This window comes from Macaca fascicularis, chromosome 14 (assembly GCF_037993035.2).
Source record: "Macaca fascicularis isolate 582-1 chromosome 14, T2T-MFA8v1.1".
In the NCBI taxonomy this organism is placed as follows: Eukaryota; Metazoa; Chordata; class Mammalia; order Primates; family Cercopithecidae; genus Macaca; species Macaca fascicularis.
Genome location: NC_088388.1, coordinates 94,772,302 through 94,782,808, shown reverse-complemented (window position 1 = coordinate 94,782,808; position 10,507 = coordinate 94,772,302).

Sequence of the window (10,507 nt, the reverse complement as noted above, 5' to 3'; positions counted from 1 at the left end):
ATTTTCCTGTCTGTCCATTCAGACCACTTCAGTGCGATAGTTATTTTTCCTGGAAGAAATAAATTTGCATCTAATTGAGCAAGCACTTCAAGCTATAGTTAAAGTTTTTGAAAACTTTGGATGACTAGTACCATGCTAGGTTGTTTGATACATTAAAAGTCGAAGGTGTGATTCTTTCATTTATAGACTAGTTGAGCAGATAAAGTACTTGGGGAAAAAATCTGGAACCTAACTTTGGTATTATAAAGTGTAGTAAAAGCTAACAGCTTTTAGCAAGGGCATTCCGAGACTTGTGGGAAAGATGTAGTCACTTGTTTCTCAAATGTTAGTATACATCAGAGTTACCTGGAGGGCATGATAAACACATGTTGCTGGACCCAGTTTTTGATTCAGTGGGTCTGGGATGAAGCCTAAGAATTTTCATTTCTAAGTCCTCAGGTAATGCTGCTTCTGGTCCAGAGCTCACATTTTGAGAACTGGCATTTTAATATTTTCTGCATTTCCTATACAAACTATACCCTTGGGTAGGTAAGTAGTAGATGGGGGGTAGTTTCTCTTTAAAACATTCTAATGAAAAAGGAAGGATGGAATTGCAACATCACTATTTTGCAACCTCTCACGGAGATAAGGATTGGCCAGCAGCTGCTGACAATACACAAACATATTCTTAAGTGCTTTCTGATGGAGGAATACACTGCTACCTATAAAGTTTTACCAAAAAGAATAAAACCTAAATCTGACCAAGCATCTGCCAATTAACCAAAAATAGAAAGGATGGAAGATCATATTGAGTGACACCAAAAGGATACAGTTGGCACAATTGTTCAGTAAGTTGCAAGCAGGGGAAATCAGTGGAGGGAGAACCGATAGCATAAGAGGTACTTACTATCAACCAATCACAACATGTGACCCTGATATGGATCTGGAATCAAGGAATTAAAAATTTTTAACGTGTATGAGAACCGAAAATTTGAACACTGGTTATGTAATGATTTTAAGGAATTACTACTCAACTTTTCAGATGTGATGGTGTTGCAGCTGTTTTTCTTTTAGAGTCCTGGAGACACCTACTAAAATATTTACAATGAAATGGTATGATGGTTGGTATTTGCTTCAAAATAATATAGGGAGGGAGATACGAGAATATAAATGAAATAGGATTGGGTGTGAGTTGTTGCTTTTTGAAACTGGGTGATATTTATTATACTATATTTAACTTTTGTATATGTTTTTTCATAACAAGAAGTAACACTGCCACCATCACTCCTGCCTGCCAAGTTATGCTCAATTTAAACAACACATGCTGATTGGAAAAAAAATATGCACAGTACAAAACTCAGGAGAAAAAAGAAAAGACCACTCACAGTTCTCCTAGGCGACATACTTCTTTCTGTTTTGTATGTTTTCTTGCAGTATTGTAATGGCTGTGATCATGCCACAGTGTAATTCTGGTTTCTGTTTCCATCCTTCCTTTCTCCCCCTACTTAACAAAAGCCATTTCCACACTAAAACAACAGCAATTATTTGTTGTCATTTCATAGCTGTACATGTAAGGCATTTAAGATGACTTTTTAGTGTAATGTCTGGTTTCAAATCCCACTTTGCCATTTGCTACAAGCTAGGTGTCTTGGAGGCATACTTCTTAATATCTCTGAGTTTCAGTTTCCTCATCTGTGTAATTACAGAGTTGTTAATGAACATTAAGGTAAAGTATTAATACACAAAGCACTTTACATAATATAATAGATTTATAATATATAATTGTTTTATTTATTTTAATTAAAAATAATACATAAAGGTAATGTAAAGGCTAACTGCCTTTTCAACTTTCGAGAGTGTCCCTTGATGCAGTTGATGAAAATTCTATTAGGATTGATTAATGGCTTCATAGTTTTCAGCTATGGAAACCTTTTTTTATTTTTTAATAAAATCTTATCAAGAGTCCCGATATATAAAACAAAAACTGATATACTGGTTGAAGTCGAGGCAAGGATTGGTATCCCTTTCATAGTAGGATCAAACATGGCAGATGCTGGTACTGTGTCCTTGATGGTGCTACATAATTTAAATGTCACAGTTACTTGAATTATATCTGAGTTTTTGCTAATTTTTAATTGAGAATGTCAATGAGTGGTATCTTACTGTATAGACATTTTCATTTCAGGGAGTGAATTTCCTGTTTAATTATCAGTTGAACATGTATTATGTGCTATGCATCAGTCACTATACTAATTGCTACAAAGATACAAAGATAAATCTTAATCCCAGGAGCTCATAATCTGAAAGAGACAACTGGGTAAATTATTGCAGAAAGTATAATAAAGTACAGATATTCACAAATGTTTACATTAGGGAGGGACTTACTAAGATGAAACCATTTTGTGTAAAGAGAAAAAATGTCCAAAGGTTCATGACTTCTAGAACATCACATTTGCCTGTTTTGTTTTTTTGTTTGTTTGTTTGTTTCCTCTTATGGAATGGTTGGAGTTGCTCAGGGCTCTTTTTTTGCTTTCTAGGTAAACTCATTAATATTACCTATAAGCCTAATGACTCCCAAACTTACAGTAACAGCCTAGCCCTCTACCCCTAATTTCCAGACTTTATATTCAGTGAAACTTGGTATCTCCATCTGGGTGTCTTACAAAGGCTCTCAAGTTTAACACATCCAAAATGATGTGCTCCTTATCTGCACTCCCCAGTTCAAACAACTACCAAGCCAGCCACTCTGCTATCTTCCCATCTCTGATAATGGCAACTCAATTTTAGTTGTTCAGGCCAAAATCCTTGATGTTATCATTGACTCTTTTCTACCACTTCATGGCTGTTCCTTGAAAAGTTCTGCCAGCTCTAACTTGAAGATTCGACTTTTTTTTTTTTTGTCATCTCCACTCCTGACTGGTATCTCTGTTGTCTACAGTCTGTTTCTCAACAAAGAAGTGTGATCCTATTAAAAGATGTCATATCATGTTATCCCTGTATTCCAGTGTTCTCAACTGAGGGTTATTTTGCTCCCCTGGGGACATTTGGCAATGTCTGGAGACATTTTTGATTATCACACTGGTGGGGTTGGGGAGGGATCAAGTGAGTGGATGCCAGGGATGCTGCTAAGTATTCTACAATGCACAAAACAGCCCTGTGCAATAAAGAATTGGTTAACTGAAAATGTCAGTAGTCTCAGCCCAGGGTTGAGAACCCCTGCTTAGTTTATGGGACTGGTATAACATAACACCTTAGATTGGGTAGCTTATGAACATTAGAAATGTGTATCTCACGGTTGCAGAGCCTGGGAAGTCCAAGATCAAGGAATTGGCAGATTCTGTGTGTGATGAGAGCCCATTGCTCATAAACAGAATCTTCTTGCTGTGTCTTTACATGGTGGAAAGGGCAAGGCAGCTCTCTGGGGCCTCTTTTTTAAGGGCACTAATCCCATTCATCGGAGCAGATTTCTCATGACATAATCATCTCCAAAAGGCCTCACTTTCTAATACCATCACCTTGGTGATTAAAATAAAACATATAAATTTTGGAGGGAACACAAACATTCAGACCATACCAGCTGCTCTACTCAAAACTCTAAAATTATTCTCCACCTGTTTTCTTTAATTCTGCAAATATTAAGAGGAAATAAAATGTATTTAAAAGTTTTTACCCTTTTTTCTTAAAATTCCTACCTATTTCCACTAGGGGGAGGGCTTCACTACTAAATAATACAGTATTTTCATTCGCCACATTATAGGAGTCACTGTAATCAGAGCAAGCATTCTCATACTCTTTGTAACAGAATGTTTTATTATATATGGTAACCCATTTTCAGATGCAATTTATTTTTCACAATTCCAGTGTACATTTTTTTCAATTTGATAAAAATGAGTTTTAAAATCTAATTTTGTCTTTGAATGGATTGTTTTTGAATTTGCAAATACTATTTTAAGGAGTTGCTTTAAAGATTTCCATACTGGATTTTTTGTGCACATTTCTTTCCCTCTAAATCCAGTCCTACTCATGCACTAGGTGCAACATTTATTTGGTACCTCCTTCATCTATCTGTGAGGAAGTTCCTGCACCCAGCATAGCCAGGGGTAACATAGTAGGTTAGGAAATCATCAATTCTAAATCAGAAACCCACTATCTCCAACTAAGCCATTGTCTCCTAGAGAGACATGACATGGGCACTGCATTATTGAGTTTTTCATTGTCAATGCAAACCTGGAGGCCTGGACTTGTACAGTGCACAACCTGTGCAGCCGTGAATCCAAGCCTGAGGCTTGAATTACCCCCGGGCTGGAAATGTTATGCTTTGAATCAAGCCATCGTATGTATTAAATACCTCCTAAATGATCATTCTTTGTAGATGTTGCTCATTTTTGCATATTCTATGTGACATGAATTTTTCTTTGAGAGGGATATTAGGCCTCCCCTATTATTATGGAACAGTGTCTACTGGGACATCAAGGGTTCATAAAGGCTGGGCCATTCACCTTCTGTTGTGACCCCCTCTTCTTATTTTATCAATGCAGCTAGAAAAACTGTATAGTTTAGAAAATACCTGAAAAGTAGCCAGGCGCGGTGGCTCAAGCCTGTAATCCCAGCACTTTGGGAGGCTGAGACCGTCGGATCACGAGGTCAGGAGATCGAGACCATCCTGGCTAACACGGTGAAACCCCGTCTCTACTAAAAGATACAAAAAATTAGCCGGGCGAGGTGGCGGGTGCCTGTAGTCCCAGCTACTAGGGAGGCTGAGGCAGGAGAATGGTGTGAACCCGGAAGGCAGAGCTTGCAGTGAGCTGAGATCCAGCCACTGCACTCCAGCCTGGGTGACAGAGCGAGACTCCGCCTCAAAAAAAAAAAAAAAAAAAAAAAGAAAGAAAGAAAATACCTGAAAAGTGATGAGTGAAACTGAAAACAATGATGAGGTGGAATAGCAGTGGGGAGGTAACCCGAGAAACCTGGAAAGTAGGTGAAAGTAACGTGGGGCATTGGGAAAAGCAGAGTTCATACAAAAACCAAACACCAGCCGGGCGTGGTGGCTCACACCTGTAATCCTAGCACTTTGGGAGGCTGAGGCAGGCGGATCACCTGAGGTCAGGAGTTTGAGACCAGCCTGACCAACATGGAAAAATTCCATCTGTACTAAAAATACAAAATTAGCTGGGCATGGTGGCACATGCCTGTAATCCTAGCTACTCGGGAGGCCTAGGCAGCAGAATCGCTTGAACCCGGGAGGCAGAGGTTGCAGTAAGCTGAGAACACACCATTGCATTCCAGCCTGGGCAACAAAAGTGAAACTCCCTCTCAAAAAAATAAAAATAAAAATAAAAAAAACACCAAGCCAGCATAATTACTGCATCCAACTTTTGTTTATATCAAAATGACTTTTAATACAAATGTGACTTAGTCTGGGGTCATGGCATAAACATTCTATAGCTAGGTGCTTTTATAGTCAAACTAATAGTCAAAACTCATAACCAGTAAATATATATATAATATGTGTTTGTGTGTATACATACGCAAAATGAAATCTGCATTCTTATTTTCAAATTGTCTTAAGTTCTTTTTGCAATATACATTTTATTAATTCAAATGGAAGGTTTAAAAATGGCTGCAGGAATTCAGAGACTTTTAGAAATCATTTCCAAGTGCCTCTCAAAAGGAATGAAATGTATTTAATATAGTGTTTTCCTCACATCACCTTCTGATTTCCTTCAGCATGGCAGCTCTGAGCAAACAGAAGCCGCAATGCAGGCCTCTGAGGTCATCAGCTGCCTACTCCTATGGTTACTAAGATGGGCCCATAATTTCTGATCATCTATGTCAATGAAGTGGCCCGTTTCCTAGACTATAAGTATGTGAGTAGTTATATAGAGTGGAGGGATAAAAGGGCATTTGTCAGTATTTAATTTTTCCTTTGGGTAAAGAAGTAGGAGGATTTTGTAATATGACTTATTTTTAAAATAAAATACACGTTTTCTGTTACCTTAATAGCTAGGCTCTCCATATACTTATCTCAAAGTACTAGAGTAAGAAAACCTTTAGGAGCATTTGAAAAGGAACGAAAAACAAACATTTTATTTGGAAATAGGGCTGTGAATTCATCTTGGGCATACAGATCACTTATCATAGGATATGAGATTAAAATTCATGATTGAGACACCAAGGTACCAATAGATACCAAAGTGAGGTGGGCCACCCTCAGGAACTTGCAAAACGGTGGTAGCTGAAAACTCAGGACACAATTCTTATTTCCTCACCAGAATTGAGGGGTTAAAGAGGTTGAGAGTGGTACCCAGGAAAAGATTTGGAGAGAGATGAGATGTAAGTCCTTCCTGTCTATCCAAGGAGCTAGGTTCGGGGTGTTTTCCCCATCAGAAGTGAAGATTTTCAATGAATTCACTTGAAGAACTTATGTTCCCTGCCTCTAGTTGGGGACAACATGGTCTGTTGTCCAACTACCCCTGAAAATTCTAAAATCTGGCAGAGCTGGCCAGCTTTTCTGATGGTACCAACAAAGAAAATGCCACTGCATTGAGATCGTCGTCCGTCCTCAGAGATTATTGAGTCAAGGATATATGAGTATTGTTTCCAGTTGGGAATATGATATGTCTGGCTTGGAGTTATTCAAAATTTTGCTGAAGATGATGGCTTTGGGTGAGTGGGAGGTGAGAAGTGAGGGAGTTCCAGCAGAAAGCCTTTATTGAATAGTTGAGATAAAACCTGAGCTTTTAGGGGAGCAGTGAGCCATAGGAAAATGTCCATGCTATGGAAAGTACAATAAAAAGTTCCCAGCGACTTGGAGGGAGATCTCAAAAGAACACATAAAAGCACCATTCCAGCTACCCATCCCATCACAAGAAAAGGAATCAGCTCCAAACATTTACCAAATTCAGAGAGTGAAGCTATATTATTATAACACCATTTAAGTAAAAACTCCCACTTCTCTTACTGCTCCAGTTTCCACCTGCTTTGGCACCAGCTGGGCCAGAAATACAAGCTGGAGGAAGAGGACAAATGCCAAGTGGAGGAACAGAATGACCAGGGTCTCTCTCCCCACCTACTGCAAATGGCTGGCATACAGCAGTCCTCAGTTAGGGAAGAGAAGACATCTTAGCTTTAAAACTTTAAAGCTTTAATTCATAGACAGATATGGTATGAATTACCAGTCCCCCCAAATTAGCCCCACGAATCATGCCTTCCAGTATTCACACCATGTGTAGTTCCCTGCTGCATTGATCTAGGATGGCCTTGCGTCTCCCTTTAACCGGTATAAAGCAAAGGAAGTGACACTGTGTCAGTTCTGTGCCTAAGCCTTGAAAGGGTCTGGCAGTTTTCGATTTTGTGCTCTTGGGAGACCTTCATATATAAAGCCCAGCTGTGCTGCTAAAAAGACCACACGGAAAGACCACATGTAAAGACCACATGGAGTGGAAAAGTCTGAGGCTACATGGAGAGGGAAAGAAGACCAGCTGTCCTACTCAAGTTGAAGGTCAATTTTATTTCATCTGTATCCACACCAAACTTCCCACAATTATCTCCAAGGAAATCCTAATCATCATATCATTTTATTCATAAGTATTTTAATATATGTTTCTAAACAAAAATATTCTTTCTAAAAACATAATCTTAATTCATTATCTGATATAATTTCTTAATATTATCAATTATGTGTTCAAACATTCTTGAGAGACCATGTTTTAGTTTGTTCAATTAAGAGCTATATAAGATCCACCAGACATTTATTATGTCATTTAAATATCTTTTCATCTCTAATTTCTCCTTCCATTTCCCCTTCCACACCCCACATCTCAGGGATAAGAATCCTTTTTTTTGTTTGTTTTTTGACAGGGGTGCCTGTCTGTCACCCAGGCTAGAGTGCAGTGGTGTAATCATGGCTCACTGCAGCCACTACTCCTAGGCTAAAATGATCCTCCTGCCTCAGCTCCTGAGTAGCTAGAAGTGCACACCACCACACCTGGTTAATTTAAAAAAAAAAAAAAAAATCTGCAGAGATGGGATCTGGCTTTGTTGCTCAAACTGATCTTAAACTCCTGGCCTCAAACAAGTAACACAAGCACAATCACCTAAAAATGCTGATGAAGAGAAATGAGCATTTGAACGGGAAAAAACAAAAACTACTAGAAGAACTACACACATTTTGGAGGAAAAGAGACTTTCTATACCTAAAAAGAAGGACTTCTCCACCGAACATTTCAGTAAATGGAGAGAATAGTCATTGCTGAAATATATACATATATATGCTAAATAGATCCAAGAGTCCAAACATGCAAAATAATAATAATCTTAAAAGGAGTTCTAAAAGAAAACATTAAAAAGGAGTAGAAGGAGTGGAGTCATTAATTATAGTAGAAAACATCCCAAAGCTGATGAAAGGCTTGTCTGCATATTAGATGGAATCAATGTTTCTAATAGGATTGATTTTTTTAAAAAAAGATATATCCTGTATTCTAAGGCTTATGATAAAATCTGATAAGTTTCCAGAAAGAAAAAATCGGTTTCCTGTAAAAGAAAAGGAATCAGACTTCTCATCTGTAACAACAGAAGTGACAGTGAACTAATATCTCACAAACTACTTAGAGAAAAAGACCTGCCACCTCAGAATCCTACACCAGCCAAGTATCATTCTCCTGACAAGATAACTTGAATTTTTGATATGGGTATAATCAGAGAATATATCACCCAAGTTGTCTATATGAAGAAAGTAATCTAGAAAGGACTCCAAGCAAGGAAACTAGAAAAGAAAACTTCTATGTAGAGATGTAGTGGACAGGAAAAGTGGTGAACAACGAAGCTTGTAAGATATATTTATCTTTAAATCTAAACAGTGAGTATCAGACTAGAGTATTTTAAGATCAGGAAGTGTTAAATATGGAGTCTTCAAAAAGGAGGGACATATCAAAAATGTTTAGCGATCTCAGCCAAATCCGTTAGAGATAAGAGAGTGGACTAGATTATTCCATCCATGAAGTTTTGTGGCCGGGGGGAAGCAGACCCCAACAAAACCATATTTTAAAGGTTTAAACTGACTGGGATGAAGAGAAAATACAAGACTAGAACCCCTGGGGTGGGATGGTAAGATTTCTTCAAATGAAATAAGAAAACATGAATGTGATCATGAGGGCAGGAAAGGACAGGCAGTCATTAATGAAATGAAGGGGCTAGAACATTGAAAATATTGGTGGAAAACTGGACTGGAAACTGTTTGATCAAACCAGCAAAAATCAGAAAGAGGAAACATGATTAAAAAATAATGACGGGAAGGGAGAAGTAGCAAGTAATGTAGAATGTCTGGAGAGAAATGGAAGACAAAAACAAAGACTGAAGATGGTGCTGTAAGAATCTAGCAAGAGGCCGGGTGCGGTGACTCACAGTTGTAATCCCAGCACTTTGGGAGGCCGAGGTGGGTGGATCATTCAAGACAGACTGGCTAACATATAGTGAAACCCTGTCTCTACTTAAAAAATGCAAAAATTAGCTGGGCCTGGTGGTGGGCACCTGTAATCCCAGCTACTTGGGAAGCTGAGGCAGGAGAATAGCTTGAACCCGGGAGGCAGAGGTTGCAGTGAGCAGAGATGGCGCCACTGCACTCCAGCCTGGGCAACAGAACAAGACTCTGCCTCTCAAAAAAAGAAAAAAAAAAAAGGAATTTAGCAAGAATATAATCATATTTATACACATGTAAAAGTTAGCTAGGTGTGCATTTTTCAAAAGTACTGCTCAAGAGCTTTTTAGTTTTAAAAAAACTTCACCTTATGTAAATAAAAATAATTATACAATAATAATAAACTTTAGCATGGATATAAAAAGTAAAAGTATAATAACAACTTATGCATCCTGAATTGAAAAGAGTAATTTCAGGAAGATCATTTCTTCTGATTACTAAAGTTTAATTAAAAGTAAAAAAATTGAGACCTGACGGGTGTGGTGGCTCATGCCTGTAATCCCAGCACTTTGGGAGGCTGAGGCAGGAGGATCGCTTGAGCCCAGGAGTTTGAGACCAGCCTGGGCAACATGGTAAAACCGTGTCTCTACAAAAAAAAAAAAAAATTAGCCAGGTGTGGTGGTGCACACCTGTGGTCCCAGCAACTTGGGAGAGTGAGGTGGTAGGATCGCTTGAACCCAAGTGGTTGAGGCTCCAGTGATCCAAGATCGCACAATTGCACTCCAACCTGGGTGGCAGAGCAAGACCCTGTCAAAAAAAAAAAAATTAAACCAGTTTTTGACAAAAAAACAAAAACAAAAAAACTCCCCCCAACAACTGCCAAAACAAATAAACAAACAAATAAAAAACCAAACTCAGAAAACACTTTCTGGCATTTTAAGTGGTGATTGCTGAAAAGAATTTAACCTTTCCTTAACTCAGAGACAAATACCTGAGACTTAGGATAGAGTTGCATACAGAGGCCACAAAGTGTGATAGCTAAGAACTGATACTTCAAGTTAGATCCTGGTTCAAACTCAGACTTGGCCACTGTCTGGCTGTATAACACTGGGT